Genomic DNA, 21827 nt, shown 5'->3' with positions numbered 1-21827 from the left:
CAGTGATGAGTAATTATCAGCAGTATGATAAACTATCCTTCTAAATATCTATGTTGCCACTGGGGTTGAAGTGATTGAGGACTAAGACACTACAGTATTATAAAATAGATGTATGTTTTGCATTGTCCTGTGTAGTCCAGATGAGCTGTGCTTTGTTTTGCCTCTGCCAGTTTTTCTTTCTCCATGGGGCAATTCTAGTACATGCCTCCTCTGCCCCAGCTCAGGAAAGGCAGAGGGTTGAGAAGAGAGCTGTGCTTCCACCCAGTAGCAGCTAGTGGATTTACCACATCTCCTTGGAAAAGTGCTGAAACAGAGTAGAACTGCCTTATCTGTGGGTTCCCAGGAAAGAGACAGGAGAAAGTATTGTGGGGGGAAAGGAATACACTTCCCAAAAATGGAGAGTGGAAAAAAACCTTCTAGTCCCACCTCATACTGTTGCCTTCACTGCAGTTTATTGTCCTCCCCACAAGGACATGAAGCCCCATGGGTGTATTGGAATGATTTATCTGTATTAGTATTCTGAAAATTCTCATGGCCATTAATGAATGACAGCCTTGGAAGTATAAGAATCAGTGTTATAAAGTTCAAGGCTGTGGAAGAGGATGCTTATATTTGTTTTAAATGAAACTGATTTCAGTCACTTGCACTCATTCACTCCTATTTCACACATTCACTCATAGTCATAAGCACCAAGATGTGTGTGTGTGTGATCTGCTCAGGACTCTGTGTATGTGTGTGTGACACAGAGGACAGGGGACAGCAGCTCCTGAGTCCTTGGGATGCCTCTTAGGTTTGTCTTGATCAGGCAGAACACAGCACAATTTTGACAAACTATTTTATGACCCCTGGGATTCAAGATGTCATGGCATGACTGTGACCTTAGTTTTACATTTTTCATCCTCCCTAATTCTTAGGCAAGGTTACTGCCCATCATATTTGTTTTCTCATTTTGGGTATCTTTATTGCTACCTTCCTGTTGAGAGAAAAGGGATGGGCCATCTGTGATGTGATTCTGTCTGGGCACAGACCTTCTGGTCTTGATGTATGCATATTCCTTATTACCTGCTTTATTGCTGTTGCTTCTACCCTTGTTAAAAAATATGTACCATATTTTTAAGCCTTGGTTTTTATTGTATCACTATAAAGATAAAAAATATCAGAGTAAGTAGTGATTCAAACAAGCCTATGGATTAAAAAGAATACCTCAAGAATATATAAAGACTTTTGCAAACTAATTTATAGTGGGACAGTGTAAGGCTAAAAGAAATAAACCTCTGTGGCACATGTGTCAAAAATCCTGCATTGGGCTGCTGCTTAACTTATTTGTTATGAACCTGGATATGGAATAATCAGATCTTAGCAGGTGTTATCTCTCGATTTACAGTCAAGTCTCTCAACAGCAAAGGACATCATTAATGACTATCAAGAGTGAATAACTAAAACGATTTTTTTGAGGCCCAACCTGCAAATACTGTTCTTGGAAATGAAGGGATTCAGTGAGTTTTGTTTTGGTTTGTTTCTTTTCATGGTCTGGGTTTCGGTGATTCTGAATATCCTACTTAAGAGATATATGTGCACCATTTCCCTTAGAAGAATTTAAAGCTTGAGCCTTGAGGGTCATTGATCATATCATGTGTCTGGAGTGTGTTGTAATGGCAGAAAACCAAGTGTGTTGAAATTTGGAGTATCTCCATGTAGAAAGGTAGATCAGAGGGGAACTATGATTATGTCTCTAGAGAAGTAGTTCTGTGCCAAGTGTGTGAATGAGGGGGAACAACTGCTGTGATCACTGCTGAGTGTGTTGTGTTTTCCTTTTCTTGCCAGCTGAAAGAGATGCTGGGTGCATGTAGTGCACGCCAGCAGAAATGCAGCATAAGTTGTGTTCATGTGATTGAAGCGAAATTCTGTGTACAGTGAGAGCAGAATAATATGTCTTGAAAGACTACAATGGGAATCACTGGCAGGAACCACAGAGAAAATAGCACCAGGAAAACGTAGAAAAGCTGAAACCTTTGTGACTAACTGGCAAAAAAAAAATCTGGTAGACACTCAACTTATTGAATAGGTATTAGACTCCCGCAAGACACCTATGGAAGAACTTGTCTGGCAATATGTAACAGAAAATTTCAGGAGATATCTGATGGAAATTCTTGCAGGAAGGTGAGCAATAGCTGCTGGTGACTCCATGAAAAAAAGGACAGATGAAGCCAACAGCACAGTGATAACAGGGCAGAATGATGCAATTTTGAGACACTTGACAGACATAAATGCTAATCTTTCCACCAGAAAAGCAGCCAGGATCACAAAAAATTGACAATAGAAGAATGTAGAAAAATATATTTTGAATTCAGTGTGTGGAACACAATAAGGTGTCAAAGAATTTAGAGAAATATTTCACTTGTTTTTCTCCTAGAGCCTGAGAAGAAAAATAATAAAATACAATTCTTGAAGATAAAGAGAATTTTGATATAACTGACAACACAACAATGTCAGAATGATTTTCTGACTAGCATGTTGAGGGTTCACATAACCTGTGTGGGAAGAAGGTGTGGTATAATTCCATGAAACTTAAAGTTCTGACAAGCGTTCCACAATGACCAGACATGAAAAGAATGTCAAAATTTTCCTGGAAGAAACAAAGTATTTTCCCTTTATATTTGAAGAAGCTGACATATGTCAGAGAGATGTAAAACTCTGAATTCCACTGGGATACCTGCAGACACAGGTTTTGTATAAACTCAACAAGAGATTGCCTGACACCACAATCAAATCTATCTCACCCAGTTAGGAGAAACAAGCAAGCAAGCAAGCAAACAGACAAAAAGAAACCCAAACAAAAATCATTTTAGAACAGTTTGCCTAACAACAAGTTAGTTCCTATCCAGCTACCAAAGAAGAAAACCATCTTTACAGGTATAGCCTTTCCCCTTTCTCTTGCAGTCTTTGTCCTTTTTCCTTACAAATATTCTGGAAAATTTGTTCCTTTCACATATCAATAGGATACAAGCTGAATATCATAACCAAGATTTTAATGTCTATATTCAATAATACTGACCCAGTATCAGCTTCTAAAGCTTCTAAAGATGAAGATCAGTCAGCATATGCAAGCAGGAAACCTTAACAAAACCATTGTAATTGGATCCATTCAGAATCCCAGATAAACCCCTAAAATTTGTAGATGGTAGCTACATAAGCAGAAAAGCAATTATTTCCTATATGCATAAATATTTTAACTAAAATGGAATCCACTGACAGCTAAGTTCAAAGTTTTTTAGTGAGAATCAAATTTGCCTATAAAAAGGCACTGTGGTTTTTTTTTTTTTTACAAATCTATCTTTAATATCCAAATGAAGACAATATAATTCTGTAGTTTAGGCTAATAATAAAACCATTTTGATATCTTCCTTTCTACAGTGTGTATCTATATCTATGTATCTCTGGTTTTCCTGCATGTCCTTTGAATTAAATTCTGAATTATGTGGGCATTTACCCACAACAGCAAAAATTATTTTTCATCTCTGACCTGTGTTCCTAAAAATCTGAATATTAAACCTTCATCTTCGACTCCAAGAGACTAATCAGAACATGTGTCAAAGAAGCTGAGAAAAATCTTTACAAGGTTGATCAATCTTTTCAGTAACTAAGTTCTTCAATGCTTCAATTTGAAAATGTGCATATTTTTAGAATTCCAGCATATTCCTCATTTCTATGTGCATTGAGTTTTCACATTTTTAAAATTCTGCAAATTGACACATTTTTGTTACTATCAGCTCTCTTTCAGGCACCCTTGGGATTTAAAAACTCTCCTTATTAGTTGAAATTATAGAACAAACATGTTGGCAAGCTATTTTTACCAATAACAACATGCTTGGAAATTCTGAACCTCTGTGAATATATCTGAACAAATGTAAAAAGCACTGGTCTGAGCAGTAACCTCTAACCTTCTGCATTTTTTTTTTGCCCTTCAATTGCGTTCTTAGATGTTTCTGAATGCATAGATAGACTGCCATATGGTAATCTTCATTAGGAAAAGGATATGTCCAAAAATAGTTGAAGAAAAAAAAAAAAAAAGCAATTCATCACCTGGATGAGGTTCCTGGTCCTGTTCGTTGTGCATTTCCACAAACTATTGCCCTGGCATCAGTCAGAAATTGGACATGGGCAAGGACAGCCTAAGGCAGTAGAAGAAATGTTTGTCAACCAGCATCCTCAAGCACATACACAGCCTGCTACAAACATCGTGTTACGTCTCTTCACAGGGCTTATACAAACCCGGCTGTGCTGAGGTAGCTCCTTCAGCTGTCTTAAGTGTCAGTAAAATCCCCCCTTCTCTAAATCTGAGCACAGGCCAATAATCATATATAAACACCCCAGCTCTTCAAGATAGCCTTTTTCATTTCCATGGTTCTCAATTTAGCACTTAACTGTGTCTGTTGAAATAAGCTACCAGTCTGCATGTGTGATAAGTCACATTATTTTGAGTGAATTATGACACAACAGAAGTGTCTGCAATAAATCACCCATCTACACTACCCTGCCCACTCAACAGAACACAGCCATAAAGTCTCATTTCTTGAGTGATGATTTCTTCACTATTTTTTATTTCAAACAGTGCTGGAAAATAACAGCTCCTATTTTCATTCTCCATTAAAGCTAACTTTGATTGAAGCCCAGATCTTCATAACAAAGTCCAACCTTTTACTACATGTATGTTTCTGAAAAGAGTCAGTGATCAGAGAGCAGCAGTGTCCTCAACTCATAAGAAAAAAAAAAAAAAAGAAATGAACAGCACATACTTTGAAGACAAGTTCTGCATTTGGAAACCGCCTTCTCTGTCACTCTTGAGACAGGTGCTATGGAAGATGGCTCCAAATTGGTTTTATCACTCAAAAAGTATTTTTCCTTCAAAAAATTTCCTACCCAGCTGCCATCTGTGTTGAGTTACACATATATAACTCAACAGACAGAAGAAGGTGCTTTTGTCTTTCCATCTGTGCCAGGTCCTTTGTCTGCAAACAACGAGCTTTGCTGTTTGAATAAAAATAATTTCCTGATATCCATGTTGCTAATTGAATTTATAGTTTGAACCTAACACACCTTCAATTCATTATAATATATGAGTAATTTTCTTTCCTTGTAACTATTTGTAGCATAAATATTCATGTACAAACCTTCCATGTATTCCATTTCCTTCTAAATACCATACATAACTGGACATCATGCCCTACTTTCTTTGCAACTCTGCCCCAACTCCCTGCTTCTCTTTAGGAAAAGTAAATTTGATCAGATTTCTACTATTTGGTAGTTTCTAACTTTGTAAATACTCTTTCCTTGCATTAAGGTGTTTAGAAAATGCACAGTTCTTCTTGAGATCCCAAATGTTCACATTCTAATGTGTAACTTCTTACCCAGTGTGCTCCAATCCCCCTGAGATCTCACAACTGAATCATGCAGTCTTGAATTATTAGCTGTACAATTTGCTACATTGTACATTAATTTAGGCATGCAGAGATTGCATACAAAAGCAAGTATTTTTAAATACTTATAAAATTAATAAAACAATAAAATAAATATTTTTAAGACTTTAAATTAAGGTTTTTGTACCTTTGTTTTGCACTGTTCAAAGTGACAAAGAACCTGACATTCCTTCAGAATGCTAAGTATTTAGTATTGAATGTAAGCCTTGTAAACCTTTTTCTCAGTAAAAATTCAGTTTCTCCTAAAGAAATAGTTAATACCTTGAAAGAAGATCTTTTCACATTATGGCCATTCTAGATAACACCTCTCGGACAGCTGCACTTTTGCTGATTGTTTGGAAATCAATTTCATTTACCACTATCCACCTTTTTAGGATGCACCTTGATCACATCTAAAGGTTTCTCCAGACCCAGGTGTTCAGACTAAAAATTCATGTTTGTATACCCTAAAGCTAAATAATTTTAAGGCAAAATGGTTCTACTGAACTAAAAAATATCCAATTTAATGCGTACAGTGCAGTGGACATGCGAGGCTATGCATAATACTCTGATCTCAACTTTATGGAGGCTGACTACAGCGTTTCTTCCTGATTATCAACACACTCTAAACCTAGCTTTGCCTGTCATACTTCAAATTATTGTTCCAAATTACTTTAATATGATGGCCCATTAAGCTCATCCTCTTAACCCAAATGTATCCAGTGAATTAAAAACAGTCCCCACAGTAGCAATCAAATGTCTCCTGTGCCTACTCGTCACAGGAAGCAAAGTCATCCTTGATGAATTCTATCAAGCTAAGCTACAGCAAGCAGCAGCTTCTTTCCCATCATCCAGCTGTACTTCTGTGTTAAAATCCCTGTCAATTATACAAAAAGTCTGCCCCTCTTCAGGGTGTAGGTGTATCAAAATTCAAATTAAAAGAAAACACATCCAGTTTTTTAGTATTTCTCTCCCCAGTTTCATGACTGAAGGCAACCTCCCTCTGTGTTTTCTCACTCCCCTTTCTTTCAGATTTCAATAATATGTTTTTTATGTCTCTTTCTTCACAGGGGCAATCACTGAATAGCAGAATCCAAATACTTCTGTTAAGCCTCCAGTTCTCTAGATAACAGGACGTTGGTAGGACCTTACTTAGATTGTTGGAGATAAGTGTTCAACACTTATTCTCTACTTCAGTGATTTACCTCTAGTATTAATACAGCATCTTTGCCACACTTGTATGAAGTTCAGGACTCGCACATCACAAAACCAGATTTCAGGCAGGTTTCTGGCCAAGCAAGTGGTTCTTCTTCAAGGGAAAGGAAGTGCTATTGCACTAAGCATTATTCTTTCTCTTTTCCTCTCTCACTTCCTTCCTTCTGTCCTCCTTGCACATGGTGCTGAGAGTGTGTTTATTGGTGACTGATGCCAGGGAGACAGAAAAAGCTCATATGACTCCTGTGTGGTCTTTATTCTACTTGCCCGCCCACTGATTTCATGTTTTCCTTCACTTTAATTGACTATACAACAACCAACCACACAATTATACCCCTATGATTTACAGGACTCAATAGGCTTTTGATGAAGGGTTTTGTGCTGATTTTCTTGTACCAACTTTTCCCCCAGTTGTTAGCCTAAGACACACAAGCCCTAAGGCCTATACCTTGGATATCCTGTCTATTTCATGCCCCAGATGGCTGTTGGGCAGCCTATTCTTAGATCTCCTCTATGCTGCCAAACTCTTGCAATACAATTATCAGTAATGGGTTTTGCCTGTCCTTGAGCCTGCTGTAGAGTGACACAAGAAGCTTCAACTTTCTCATATAACTCAGCCCTCCTGGGGGGAAAAAAGTATAAGAAAAGCCAAATGGTCTAATTAGTCTCAAACTCACAGTCTGGAAAGGACAGACATCAGCCCTCTGCACTGCAGGAAGCAAGATGGTTCTTTTTCCTTCTCCTCAGGGGCCCATACTTTTCCCAAAGGAGCAGAGTTTTTTTTTTAAAAAAAAAAAAAGACACAGAAAAAGAAATAAAGGCCAAAGAAAGACAGCTCAATTTCCTCTTTTCTAGTTTTTATTTTCTCCTCAGGAGTTGAGATGTGGTCCTCTTGGCCCATCTCTTGATAGTGCAGCAATTCAGCAGGGAAGTAACAGGATACAGTGGCTGGAAGGACTGCAAATGCTGGTCTGCTAGTCCTAGCAGAAGTGCCTGGCTTCTGCAGAGGGCTGGCTACAATCCCATTACTTCAGAGAATGAGGTTAAGACTGAGCAAGCAAAGAAAATTCAGCTTTGTTCCCCCCTGCAACCATCTTGGGAAACCTGTTCTTTATATCCTGTGTTCCTTTTAGCAGCAGAATGTAAACAATATCTATAAATGCTATGCAGGCACATTCACTCTGAAAAATCTTGGGCTCTGATATATGTGATCAGCAGCATTTTCATTCTGCAAGTAATTCCGAATGCATCTGTGGAAATTAGGAGCAAGTCTCACTGAGTAAGAAAATCAGGATACATCACAAAGTAGAAGTGATTATAAAGCTTATAAAGCATAGTCTATAATTAAAATATGGTTTGATATTAGAAAGCTGAGTATCCTAGAAGATTCTTGGAAGCTCAGTTCTGCCTTTCTCATTCATGTACAAGAAGGGTATATTTCCCCTTCTAGATTTTGTCTCTTTAGTGCAAGTATTTGATTTCAGTTATTTACTGCAGTCTGAAACCAGGAATAAATGCTCAATACAACACAAAACCTTATTCTGAATGTCACAAAAAATTAGTAAAGAGGGGGTAAATATAGCCAAGGGACTTCTGAAAATGTTCAAACACATATCAAACACACTGGAATATCAGAGGGTTATGAAAGATTGGTAGGTTGCTACTTGAAAAGGTCAACTTTTAGTAACAAAAATTTTTCAAAAAACCCAACTCATCCTGACACACAGACTCACATATTTTAGGAAAGAGAAGAATTAAAGAGGACAACTGTAATTTTTTTAAATGCCTGGCGTGCGTCAGGACTACGCCTTGTAGCTGGCATCTTTCCTCTGACTAAAACTGAGCCGAGAACAGTTTGTAATACATTAGCACCATCTGATGGATAGTGCAGGGAATACAGTTTGGAAAGTGCGATGCTATGTATGATACATACCATTATTGTATTTGGCAAGCCATGCAGAATAGGCAGAACAGTTCAGACTCCTTCTTTTTTAGAACATTTCACGTTTTCTTTTATTTCTGGAGCGTTTTCCTCTGGTAAAACCTGGGGATTTCTGCCTAGCTTCATGTAGCAGAAAGTGCTGTGTGATAACTGTAGGAACAGGATATTGGTATATAATATTGGTATTTAATTACAAATGTAACATTTACAAAAAGAGGCTTAATTATTTTAGCCATAGAACAATTTGAACATCTTTACAATGAAACCCAAAAAAGAACTTACAGTCCACAGGCAGCAGTCCAAATCACCTCACATGTTAAGATTGTGCCAGAAAAGCGTATAGCATGGTGGGAAATTGAAGTCTTGAATGTCTTGGTTGTAAGAGATGCCAGACATTAATTTGGCAGAATGGGATGCACCTCATACGCATGGAAAAGGCCGTTCAGAAATAACATCAGCAGTACTCTACAGTGATAAAATCTCTCCAAAAGTGAGCAGACATTGAGAATCATCACCAGCTGTAACGACACAGACGAATCACTGTTTAATTTACTCCTGGCTCCATGTAATTGCAGGGGTGGTGCTGGGCTCTCAGCAGAAGGCCCAGTGCCCGCAGCAGGGCAGCCGAGCTGGGGGCTGCACAAGAGCTCCCACCCACCCTGGGTGCTGCCTGCCCCTCTGGAGCACAGCAGGCACTGCCTGAGCTGGGTCTGCTGCACCTTGAGGGTCTGCTGGTACTACAGAGGAACCCCAGCACTGCTGCTGCTGTGCATTAACCACCTGTCTGAAATCAGGAAATTCTGGAAGGATCCAGAGAGCTGCTTAGGACTGAGAAGCTTTTCCTTCAACTTCTCCTCATGCCTGTATTGTGAGGGCTCATGGATGTTCAGAGAAAGAAATACATCATTTCAGGAAGACAAGGTTGTTGCCACAGAACAGATGAAGATATTTTTAGTCTACTATCCTCTGTGACAGAGGACAATCAGAATTGCTATATTTTATACTAGGATTGCATTTAGTATGTCCTACATGGTGTAAAAAAACCCTATGAAGCAAGTATTTCTTTGAAATACTCTGCTTTCTAAACAGAGAAAAAAAGGAAACCCATAAATACTGGAAAGGAAAATGACGTCTTACAAAGTCATAAAGTTGCATTATATAACACTGCACCACAGCCCCAGCTACTGATCAGCTATGTCTTGAGAAAACACACCGTGGTCTTTTTAAATGCTCATGAATATACATAAACATAAAACCATTGCCTTTTCCTACACCTTGCAGCAGGAAGTTTGAGTTTACAAATATATTGTGGAGTAATAAATGATTTTTGGTATGGTTTTAACTTTTAATTCTAGTAGTGATTCTTTATTTTTGATGTGTTTATTTCTATTTATGTATGCTATTACTAGCAGCTAAAACTATAATATGTTGGAGCTGAGAATAGTGGGTAGCCAGGTTCTGGTCTTTTATTAGAGTCCAACACAGATCCTTGTAAACCTCTGCAGTCTTGATTGGCTTAAAGAATTGTTTCTTTTTCAGCAATTTTCCTCTTCCTTCTAGTTATGCCCTCTTTGCAAAATTCATAGAAGCTCCAGAGAGCTGTTCATATACAGCAGTACAGCAGGCACTTCCAGGAGGGAAGAGGGGAAGGGGAGGGAGGGAGGGAGGGAGGGAGGGGGAGGGAGGGAGGGAGGGAGGGGAGGGAGGGAGGGAGGGAGGGAAGGAAGGAAGGAAGGAAGGAGAGGAAGGAAGGAAGGAAGGAAGGAAGGAAGGAAGGAAGGAAGGAAGGAAGGAAGGAAGGAAGGAAGGAAGGAAGGAAGGAAGGAAGGAAGGAAGGAAGGAAGGAAGGAAGGAAGGAAGGAAGGAGAAGGAAGGAAGGAAGGAAGGAAGGAAGGAAGGAAGGAAGGAAGGAAGGAAGGGAGGAGGAAGGGAGGGGAGGGAGGGAGGGAGGGAGGGAGGGAGGGAGGGAGGGAGGGAGGGAGGGAGGGAGGGAGGGAGGGAGGGAGGGAGGGAGGGAGGGAGGGAGGGAGGGGAGGGAGGGAGGGAGGAAGGGAGGGAGGAAGGAAGGAAGGAAGGAAGGGAGGAAGGAAGGAAGGAAGGAAGGAAGGAAGGAAGGAAGGAAGGAAGGAAGGAAGGAAGGAAGGAAGGAAGGAAGGAAGGAAGGAAGGAAGGAAGGAAGGAAGGAAGGAAGGAAGGAAGGAAGGAAGGAAGGAAGGAAGGAAGGAAGGAAGGAAGGAAGGAAGGAAGGAAGGGAGGGAGGGGAGGGAGGGAGGGAGGAAGGGAGGGAGGAAGGGAGGGAGGAAGGGAGGAAGGGAGGAAGGGAGGAAGGGAGGAAGGGAGGAAGGGAGGAAGGGAGGAAGGAAGGAAGGAAGGAAGGAAGGAAGGAAGGAAGGAAGGAAGGAAGGAAGGAAGGAAGGAAGGAAGGAAGGAAGGAAGGAAGGAAGGAAGGAAGGAAGGAAGGAAGGAAGGAAGGAAGGAAGGAAGGAAGGAAGGAAGGAAGGAAGGAAGGAAGGAAGGAAGGAATCATCAGTCCTGGTTCCAGTATTAGTCCAGCTGATGGGATGTGCAGCATGCTGGAGTGTGCATCCAGGCTTGGTGAGGTTACCATTTTATGGGTAGGTTTTTCCCACCTTGAAGACAGATTTCTTGCTTTCTCTTCAAATTAGCTATTATATACAGTCAGTTCTTTCAGACCTTTCTGGAAATGGGTCTGGGGGCTTCAGAAATCTGTGGTGGTCATGACCAGCCCCTACAGTCCATTCCAACTTCTCAGCCTCATTCTTGTGCTTGTGATGTACTGTGCTGTGCTTATCTCCAGGAACAAGGATGAGGACTTTGGTCACATAAATTGCTACCCTACTTCTGCACTGCCACCTTCTCCAGCCACAGCATGTTATTACCAACAATCCCCGGTTATTGCCAACAATCCCTGTCCATTATTGCTGGCGATCCTTGGTTGGCTCCACAGTCATCCAGCTATCAGTGTTTGAGACAAATATTTTCTTCAGAGCCCTTTTGACAATGCAGACTGACAATCCAAAAATGAATTCAGCTAACAATTGGTCAGAGGTGATGAGTAAGGAAGGTCAGGTAATTATAGCATGAGCACATTCTGGTGATTGCCTGGGATTCTGTGTAGTTTTCTATTTGCCTAAATGTACTTGGATGCTGACATGTAAGGTGTGTTGTGGTTTTGGCTGGGGTAGAAATAATTTCCTTCCTGGTAGCTGGTGCAGTGCTGTGTTGTGGATTTCATATGAGAACAATGTTGATAACACACTGATGTTTTAGTTGCTGAGTAGTGCTTACCCTAAGGCAAGGACTTTTCAGTTTCCCAGGCTCTGTTGGCAAGGTGCTGCACAAGAAGCTGGGAGGGAGCAGCTGACCTGCAGTAAGGAAGATTGCACACCATGGAACACCATACTCAGTAATAAACTGAGGGGAGTTGTCTGGGCTCCTGCAGACTGGTGCTCAGGGATGGGCTGGGTCATCAGGCGAGCAGATGATGTGCAATTGTATTGTGAGGACATGTGAGATTTTTGAGACCCTGAGAAGAAAACATGTGACAATGGAAAGAGGCGGTATTCTAGAAGATAACAGTTTTGAATAATAGCTGAAAAAAAGGAGGAGAAAATTATTCATGTGATTCAGACTGAACTAGCAGGAAGAATCATTAGAGAAGTAAATTAAGGTGAACAAGGGATGGCAGGATGTCAAGAGGCAGGGAACACATGTCTTAAAAGTTCAACATAAGATGAATGGGGTAGGAGTTGAGACCCCAAGATTTCCTTAGGACAGTTGATCATTTGAGTCTATAACACGAGAGCTTCACTTAAGCATCATCTGACACCTTTCTATCTTCTCTGAGGGCATGACCTAACCATTCAGTCCTTCCTTTTCTTCAGAAAGGAAATTAGCCTGAGAGAACAAAAAGAAAAATAGCTAAAAATATACAGTGAATCATGGAAAATTATATCTACTAAATTTCACAGTGTACTGCTATTGCCATAGTAACCCTGGTTGGTAGATTACTGCAAGCTGTTTCTTTGCTAAATTTTCCTGGAAGCTTTGCCAATTCTCAGTTTGGTTTCAACATGAAGTTTAATAAAGAGTAACTCTGAGACCTCACATTGTCTCCTTCTATTTCTCTTTTCCCATCTTCCCCTTTTAGTCCTCTTTGTAAGAGACAAGTCCTTTAGGGAAGAGTTTTCAAAGAAATCTTTTACCAAAGTTGTAAATGGACTTATAGTAGGATTCGTGCAGTATGTTATGTTTCTGGTTCTTGATTTCCAATCTAGTGAAATGTAATTCTTTCTTGGAAAATTAGGTATTACTTATTGCTGCTTTCTTTGGTTGTTTTTCTCATTCCATCTAACAGAAAAGTCCAGCTGATCAGTGATACAGCACCATATATCACAAAGCAAGAAAGTGAAAAACAGCATGAGAGGGTAAACATGAAAAGGGACTTTACCTCTTTGTCCTACTTTCTGAAACTAACAGCCTCCAACTGTGATAACAATCCCCAACCTGAGAGAAGGGTAGGAACTATAAAGAAAGAAGGCAGCTCAACCAATGGATTAGTTTGGTGAAAGTTTCTTTCTCAGATATTTCAGAGCTGCATTTCATGTGTGCTTTGATAAATAGAGCTTTGTATTCTGCCTCCAGGTATGTATGGCTCGTCCCCTTTTTCTCTCTTGTGTAGACTTCAGAAAACTAGGATAGGTAATGGATAATGCCACAATAGAAGATGAGCTGACTAAAATTGTTGGGAAAACACTGTGAGTTAAGTTCATCATTGCTTTTGATGACTGCTTGGTAATGCACAATGAAACACACACAGTATCGTTCTTGCAGAGCAGTGCTGTTGGCCTTTTCCATCCAGAAGTGGAAACATGTCCAAAAGAATGGTGTCCTTCTGGCAGAGGTAAAGCATCATGAGCATGTGGTGTCTTATAATTGCCATTCTTTGGCCCATGAGTCATGAAATCATGATGGACAGAACAGATCACATTTTGGATTTTGGAAGCAGACAGATGATGACTTTCTCCATCTGATATAGTTCATTAGAATGAAAAAATACTTTTTTTAAGAGGAAAAATAGTGTAATTGTGGGCATCTAGAAGGATGAATTATGTACTCCTGGAAAAATAAAACAGGAGAAAAGTCTTGTGACAATTGAAATACCAGCTTGTTAGAGACAAAGGGAAAAACTTTTGGTGTGTAAACAGGAAGTTCCTGTTTGGCTTGATTCTTGAGCATTTCAAGCCAAAGGCTGACTAGTCAAAGAAACAACTTTATGAGTCATCAGCTGCAGAAAGAAACTTCCATGCTTGCCATCAGCAAACACAGAAAAGTAAGAAGGATGCACAAGGGACATGCAACCTCTTTTGCTTTGAGAGAAAAAGAATACTCAGTTAAAAATAAAGCTTAAGGCAATACTTCTGGTACAAAAAGCTTTTGGAGTCAAAGTCCTTAACCCCTTAAAATATGATTCAGTCATCTACATAAACTTATCTTGGGCTATACAAATTTAATTCTTGCTGCTACATCAGTCCTTAGAAGACCCTGTGGTTAAGCTATAAACTACTGTGTTTGATCTACAAAACAGGTCAGTAATTTCCTTTTGTTGCTGCTCTCTCCTTCTGGACGGTGAAGAGGAACTCAATAAGTTCTCTGAAAATAGAGATGTATTTTCTTTTTAATAAAACACACAGACCTGTACCAGAAATGAGTATCAGGGAAGACTGGCAGAGTCAAAAATGAAACAGGAAGGGAGAGCAGCTGTACAAAATAAATGTGTAGTATCCCTTTAAACATTCTCTATACAGCACTTCTTTTGGTGAGAGAATTGTTATCACCATGCAGGTGTACAATTGTAGACTGAGAGAAACAATAGAAAGTAGGAGTGTGATTGGAGACTGACAGAGCCCTGGGACATTAATAAAATACTGAAAAGATTTAAAAAAGGAAAGAAGACAAAAGTTGTAAGCAAAAAGCATATTTAAGTGAGCTATTTTGAAAGGAAAGTGTGGTACACAGACACAAGTAGGTCAGCTCTGAATCACTAAATTAATAGTCAGTACTGGGTAAGGAAAAAATTTTTCACATCTTTTATTTTTACAAATCTCTGCCTAAACATACATAAGTCAGGTTGGTATGAGCTATCTCAAATTATCAAGGAAAGTTCAAGAACCCTTGAGCAGTTGATATAAATGGTTTATTGTTCCAGTGCCTACACAGTGGTTCTCTCCTAGGAATAAAGCCTAAGAAATATCTTAACATAAAAATATGAAATGAGACATCTTTACTTCATATAAGGAAATTGGAGAAACCTGTCAGATGCTAATATTTCAAATCCTATTATAAGTGAAAGACCAAGATTCTCTCACACTTTGACAGTCTGTGCCTTCTTCCTGCCCTGTGCAGACACATAAAATGGTTTCAATCCCTCACACATGTTAATAAATATTTCTCATCAAACAATGTGACCAGATGATGCATGGTGTGCTGTAAAAGAAAAGGAAGGCTTTCAAGAGAATTATCAGTGTGATAGATTGCCACTCCTCCTTTGTCTTTTAGAATTGTGGTGACCCTGGAGGGGAAATCCTATTTATGCAAAAGATAGCATAATAACATTTCTCAAATCACACACTGTGAGTGTTATGAAGGACAGAAATGAGGACTTACTTTATTGTAATTACCCCCAATACAGTCCAAAAACAGCTTAGTGACTTTCCCTACCAGTTACTGGAAAGGGACAAAGACCAGTAATGTTTCTCCATTTGACACAACATCGCCAAATTCCAAAGTGCAGTAATTAAAATAGAAGCCTACAACTTAGTGACTGCTTTGGGTTTTTGAATCTGGTTTTCTTATGCAACAAAGATCATGTGGTTGTGAGGAGAGACACATTTAAGAGATGTTAGCTGGCCAGGGAGAGATCCTGGAGGTCCCAAGAAGAGAGTTGGCACAAATGTGTAACCCAGCAAATCATGCTGCCCTTTGTTCAGCCAAGCAGGTAGAAACTTGGGGAACAATCAATCTGGAGCTACTGACACAGTGGAAGAAATGAGGAAAATCTAGGGGCACAGATCTGTAGGTCACTAGGGCCCATTATTTCTGCTACTGATTTAACAACCCATTTGCTGAGAAGATAGCAAGCCAAGGGATTTTCTTGGCACCTCTCTCACATTTTAGAGTTCTTTGTTGCAGAGGAGAGTAGAATTGTGAAGCATATTCTGTGCTTAATTGATGGCCCTTACTGACCTCCAGAACCATATAGAAATCCCAAAGCAACCAGATTACTTCTTGAACTGCAGACAAATACCATGAACTACCTCTGACTTTCAACTTGTGTTTTTTGTGTTTTTTCTTTTCAGCCCTCCAGTTCTTTGGCTTGCAAATATACGAGGCTTGACCTGTTTCAAAACACTCCCATCATTAGAAGCACAACTTTCATGCAGACAGATCTGCACAGACATTGCACTCTATTATTGCAGCATTAACAACGATTTACTCTTTTAATAGTGATTAACAAACATTGTCCATATTTGAATTTCATCCAACAAAACAAAGCAGCAGCTGACTTCCGAGTTATATTACAATTTTTATCATACTGGTGGGTTTTAAATTGATTTTTATAGTAGCGACCACTTCCCAATTAAATAAAGTTAGTCAATATGTCTTAAGACAAGTTTCAAAAATATTTCTTGAATTGCTATTAGTTTCAAGCAGTTACAGAATTTACAGAATTTATAGTGTGATTAAATGCTTGAAATGCTGACATTTTAAGAACAGGAAAAGGGAGCCTATAATTGCTAAAATTTAATCTAGGAAACTTTAACCTGGAAAGGGTCTTGCAAGTTTGGATGTTAGAAATTATTCAGAATTAAATTTCTTACTTAGTAACTCATTTGATTAACAAAAGTCTGCTGTTAACCTACTATCTAAAATTTATTCTGAAATGCTGTTTCATGGTGATCAAAATATAGAGGAAACTAGGACATAATAAATTCTAATATTTTTGTCCTTCTTACTCTTGAGAGAACTGTAGTTTGTTCTTTGGATTTTCTGACAAGGCCATGAGCAAAAACTTGATGGACTTTAAGTCCTTTTCTGTCCTGTGCACATAGGAATCTCATTTTGCCAGAGCCAGGGCAAAAAATGGAGCCTTCAACAGAGTCTAGTCTCAATCCAGGGAGAACCACATCTGTAGTTTTTTTGTAGCATCTGTATCCGCTTTTTCACTGAATTGGTTCTTTAGGGGATGTAGTCAGTCAAAATATATTAAAATTTCACCCACAGGCTTACAGGAGGAGCTTGCAGCAGAACAACTGATGCCAATAGGCATCACTGAATATTTCCATCATATTTAGTGCAATGTAAGACAAAACAAAAACCAAAAGACTAGGGGAGAATTTTCTGATCTCTGAATTGAAGAAATCAAGCTGTAAATTGAAGGAAAAATCACAGAATGGTTTGGATTGGAAGGCAAGTCGGGCTTTATTTCTTTCTTTGAACTTCAAAAGGAGATGCTGATTTCCCTCATTCCCTGTCTGGAAGGGGCAGTGGGGATTTGGCACAGCGTTTTCAGAGGACTTGTGCACTTTGTGCATGACCCAGAGGGCGGCCAGAGCTGCTCAGTCCCCAAGGGACACAGGGCTCAGAGGCACCGGCAGCCCAAGGCCACCATGGCCAGGCAGAACAGCCAGGGAGAGGGGCAGGGGCAGTCTGTCTGGGAGCCCAGGGTATCAGGAGAACTCTGACAAGATGGGCACAAAGCTGGGCTGGAAACCTGCCCAAGCTGGGGCTGGCACCACGGTGCCCACCGGCACAGCTATGGCAAGCTGGGAATTGACATAACCATGACACAGCCTGGGCCAGGGCAGAATTTAAATGCAGACCCCAGCCCTGCAGGGCTGCAGGCCCAGGTGGAGCTGGCCAGAGCCATTGGGGCTATTGCTGCTGCTGCCCACAGCCCTGCAGCCCTGACAGAGCCTCCTGAACGCAGGAGATACATGGATCACTCTGTGCATTTCCCTGAACACAGTGTCCTGTCATCTTCCTGCTTTGGGTGGTTGTCAGCCTACCAGCCTTGGAAACCACCCTCTGAATTTCACAATAACCACCAATTAAAGCTGGCTGAAGATGGGCAGGGGTCACATAAGGACAGTTACAGAACAGCTGTCCACAGGGATATGAAAATCTCCTGAGGGGTAGCATATTTAGGCTGGATCCCCATTTACCGGATTACAAAAAGTTGTTAAAATGAATCCTGGTTGCCTAAGGCAAACACCCTTTTTAAAACAGATGTTGCCTTCTTTACTAAAAATAAAATTCACTAGGACAGTGGTTTCTGAACTAAGCAGTGTTAAGTGATCTTACAGGTGCTTCCCTTAGTAGCTGATACATTTTTAAGACTCATAGCATGCAACATGAAGCTTGCTTTGAGCAATTTTTCTGAAATTAAACCTCATCAGCTTGCTGAACAAAAGAGGCAGACTCCACCTGTGTGCTCTCTGTCTTCAGTACCAAAAAGAAGAGACGTGGCTGTAAGCAGCCTCGCTACACCAAAGGCTCTCTATGTTCTGCCTTCAGGACAGCTTTGTCCAGACCTCACCACGAATCACAGTGGGGTGCAGATCAGGTGCAATCAGTCTGCAAAGCTTTAATCCATGAGCATAATCCAAGGTGACTGCTGTTCTCCCCAGGACTTGTGCAGCCTTAGAGGCTGCGGGCAGTTTTTTACCCTTTGTCAGCCCTTACACGGTTTCACTCAGCTGCACCTCACATCAGAGTACCAGAGCGACTCTGATGCACTGAACGAATGATACGCTGGAAAATGATTTTCTGAATACAAGGAGGTGAGGAAAACGTGTCATGCAGGATATTTAAGCTTTGAAAGTGTTAGAAATTTGGGACTATATCTGTTACATGGAACTGTCAGCAAATACACTTTGCTATGCTGCATTCCCTACACCATGCAGTAGATGGCATGAGCCAATAAAAAAAATTTCAATGCAATTTTTGTAGAAGTAACTAAGTTGATCAGACTTATCTTTGTTAGATTCTCATGTTTAATTTAAAAGAATTTTAGAGCAGCCTTTTTACATTTATGGACATTATTACGTTATTACATAATATTTCTCCTGTTGTAAGGTTTATTTTTTTATAATGTAACTTGTGTTATTAAACTATTATTCTTTCAAAATTGTGTTGATATTTCAGGGTTTTTGATGAGCTCTGAGAATTCCTAGACAACTCTCATAAGTTTCTTTACTTAAATTACACTTTAGGTTCTGTTTCGGTGACATATGAAATATTTACTTCCATGTTATTTGCATTTGAATACATCAGTCATGCTACAAACAACAGAAGGGGAACATGCTTTAGGCATTAACAAAAAAAAAGAAAATAAAGCCTATATCAGAATTAATCAAAACAAGCATAGGTTCAAATTTTCAGTTGCAAGGATGACTAAATTACTCCTCCCAAGTTTAATAAAAAAGAAAATATTTTTCTTTGACTATCAGTCAAGATTCCTTCTGAAATATTTAATAATTATTTTTCTAAAGTGCTGATCTAAATCATAATTATGAGGGACATAACATTCTGTTGTCAGAATTAGTGGCTCACTACATCTTCCAATGCAAAGAGACCTAACAGAGAAACATAAGCAAGAATTTTGAGAATATCTTCTTTGAATTCAGCATGGTCCAGCCCATCTCTGCTTCCTGAGAGGAGACAAATTTCTGTTTGGTAGTGTGTGCTCTTTGTTCAACCAGCTGAACATCTCAGTTTGTGCTTGCAGAAGTTGAGGGCTTTAAGATTGGATTTCCATAGGAGAAGAAAGATGGGCTGCAGCCATGCCTCCTCTCCTATAGGAGCATGTCTCGGCACTTCCAGCCCCTGTGTGTAACTGCTGCCTGTCCTGTGTAGCTGGAGGAAATGAAGCATATGGCTTTAAGGTATCAGAAAACAGACAGTTAATTGTGCAAATGTGGAACCAGGTGAATATTGTTACTTTAACTGAATCTACAAGTCCTGTAGCACCACTATTTTCAGCTATCACTGTCTGGATTATGAATTACCTCAGGTATGACTCATAAGCATCTGGCTAAAAGATCTACCACCACAACTTTTTTTTCTGTGATTAAAAAAATGTTCTCATCAAAGTGAATCACTTAGGGATATACTGTTATTGTAAATTTGTCAATGCAAGTTTAACTGATAAATCTGGTTTAATGTGAATGAGGCACTCGAAACAATTTCGACCTCTATTAAACATACTTGCAACACTTGTAGATAAGCAGCCCCTCTCTATCAGCCCTCCTGAGTTTCAGTTGTCAGAGCCCTGGGCACAGTCTCCACGCTGTGAGGGCTCTGGCTGTCTGTGCCATGGTCAGCACTGATTCCTGCACCTCTAACCAGGAGTGAGGCTGCTGTGCAAAGAGCTCTGTCAGACTGGGCTTCCCGGAGCCTCCCTGGAGGCATCCTCAGGCTCAAGTCCTTCCACAGTCCTGCCTGAGCTATGTTGCTGTTTTGTAGTCTGGCCATGTTCCTTCCTGAGCCAGATCCCCTGATCTCGGTGTCTGGGTTGCCTTTGATCTGTTACATCCCTGAAGACTTGTCTGGCAAGCACTGGATTGTCCTCTGACCCTGTGTAGTGTCACCAGACCTGCTCAGGCAGGGTGGGACTTCACCCTTGTTGGTGAGGGCATTGCCCTGCTGTCACCCTTGGCTCCCAGCTCACCCTGCCTCGCAGAGCAGCTCTCCTCTGCTCCCTCACACCAGGTCACTGGAGCCACTTCTTAGGTAAGGATCTTTTCTAGTGAGCCAGTGAAATGCAAATATGATCCCAGACCCTTACAGAAAGGTAGTTATATCTAATAGCTGGCATATTGTCAACAGTGCACCAGAGCAAACTGGTGTTAGTAAAACACTTGAGAAGCTACCAGTGCTCATCTTAGCCTAAGTCTGCTAAATCCCCATGATAAACTGAAAAACCCCAGACTGCATTGTTTTCCAGCCAAAATCTCAGTATTGTTTTGGTTATTTTGTTTTTCAGCTGCTGAAGGCAGAAATATAATTCATTAACTCTCTCTGGCATACAAAGATATCTGTTCTCATTCATATCCTATAAAGAAGATAACTTCTATATTTCATCAAGGCAAAGGGCAACAAAATATGAATATTTGAAGCCATGATTGATCTTCTTTCTAACCTTACTGGGTGTGGAAAGAGACCTTTTATTTAAGTTCCTTACAATAAATTTATTACTTCTGCAATGTATTATTTGCAGAATTAGCTCTAGCAAGAGAACATAGGAAAATTTGGAAGAGGAGAGAGTGATTTGAAGAAAAGCTGATAACAACATGATACAGTGGAGTAGAACTGAAGGCAGACCTCAAAAGGCTATGGAACATAGTGATGGTATTTCTTCTGGGACATGTAATCAGTGACAGTCATGCTTACTGTTCTATTAAACTTCAATTAATTTTTGAATGACTTGTCAGCTCAGGAAGCCACTGGCCACTGCCTGGTACACTGAGTTGTACAGGCAGGCACTGGTTAGAAGGGACTTCTCAGCTCTTTAGCTCCTCCATTCTAATGAAGCTGTACATGTCTCTGGCTATAGTATTTTCAAACTCCAGAGCTTATCCCTCAAAGTCAAACCCAAATATATACTTACTCCCTTGTGGTCTGCTCAAACCTGGGAGCCATGTCCATAAAAACCTCACTATTTCTCACACTGGATCTACTGCAAGAGTAACCATGTACACTGAGGCCATTATGATGGGAGCACCTGTGGAACTGAGACTCTGAAGTCTCAGAACTCCAACTATGTGGCTCACCTGCAGACAACTAAAGTCTAAGCACATATCAAACTTGTTAGATAAGTCTTCAGACTGTGAATCTGATGCCATTTTGGCTTGGGAGCCTCTGCCTTGGTTCTTATTTTTTAAGATTGTTTGGATTGAGATCTGTTTGATGTGTTCCCCAGGGGTTGGCACTGGGACTGGTGCTGTTGAACACCTGTGTCAGTGACATGGACAGTGGGACTGAGCACACCCTCAGCAAGGCTGCTGACAGCACCAGGCTGTGTGCTGTGATTGACACTCTGCAGGGAAGGGATAACTTCCAGAGGAACTGTGGCAGGCTTCAGAGATGGGTCTGTGTGAAGTTCATGAAGTTCAACAGTGCAAGGTCCTGCA

The 21827-nt window shown here is 40.3% G+C and overlaps 2 long non-coding RNA genes across 2 annotated transcripts in view; one reads left to right on the top strand and one right to left on the bottom strand.

Moving 5' to 3' along the window:
* LOC111930154 (uncharacterized) overlaps nucleotides 1-21827 on the top strand; it is an 82309-nt gene that overhangs the window by 2378 nt on the left and 58104 nt on the right. The window lies entirely within an intron of this gene.
* LOC147652555 (uncharacterized) lies at nucleotides 8473-21359 on the bottom strand. The gene is made up of 3 exons (XR_015288244.1): nucleotides 21305-21359; nucleotides 8896-9131; nucleotides 8473-8763 (listed from the first exon to the last, which is right to left on the bottom strand). It is a non-coding gene; the product is annotated as an uncharacterized LOC147652555 (long non-coding RNA).

This window comes from Cyanistes caeruleus, chromosome 6, assembly GCF_971803275.1.
Source record: "Cyanistes caeruleus chromosome 6, bCyaCae1.hap1.1, whole genome shotgun sequence".
NCBI classification, from domain to species: Eukaryota; Metazoa; Chordata; class Aves; order Passeriformes; family Paridae; genus Cyanistes; species Cyanistes caeruleus.
The sequence above is the reverse complement of the archived record's forward strand: the minus strand, read 5'-3'. Positions and strand labels throughout refer to the sequence as shown.